Source organism: Acanthisitta chloris, unplaced genomic scaffold (genome assembly GCF_000695815.1).
Source record: "Acanthisitta chloris isolate BGI_N310 unplaced genomic scaffold, ASM69581v1 scaffold25630, whole genome shotgun sequence".
In the NCBI taxonomy this organism is placed as follows: domain Eukaryota; kingdom Metazoa; phylum Chordata; class Aves; order Passeriformes; family Acanthisittidae; genus Acanthisitta; species Acanthisitta chloris.
Genome location: NW_008653811.1, coordinates 5142 through 5716, shown reverse-complemented (window position 1 = coordinate 5716; position 575 = coordinate 5142).

Here is a 575-nt window from a genome sequence, read left to right as displayed (position 1 = left end):
GAGTTATCAGCACTCTGCACAGGCAAGGCCCAGCACCATGGCAGCAGGATGGACAAACCACTCATTTTTCCAGTTGCTTTGAAAAACAAATCTGGCTCAACATCAGCACGAAGCAAGAGGATGGATGTGAGACAATTCACTGCTGAGCCAGAGGCAAATCGTTACACGCATCAATTATACAGCAAATTCACACCATGCCTTGTCACCTCCCCAGCTCTGCCTCAATCCCTTGCAGCACACACAAACTCTCTCTAAAACCACCAGAGGTGCTCCTTGCCCACCCCACAGCTCTGTGATAACCACACACTGTCCTGAAGCTTCTTCAGTAGCTTAACATGACTTTATCCCACAGCACATCTGTGTGTAAATCCGACATGGTGAACATGCACCAAGTCCTTGTGCTAAAAAGCCACAAGTAAACAAAAAAAGAAAACCATCATAAGGTTCTGGTTAGAGGGAAGTTTTGCACATGACTTTAATTGTGAACAGAGCTCGTTGCAGTCTGCTAGCTGTTAGGGAAAGGTTGGTAGCAGCTAAAATGCATTTTTCTCAAGCAGTAGAATACACAGTAGAAT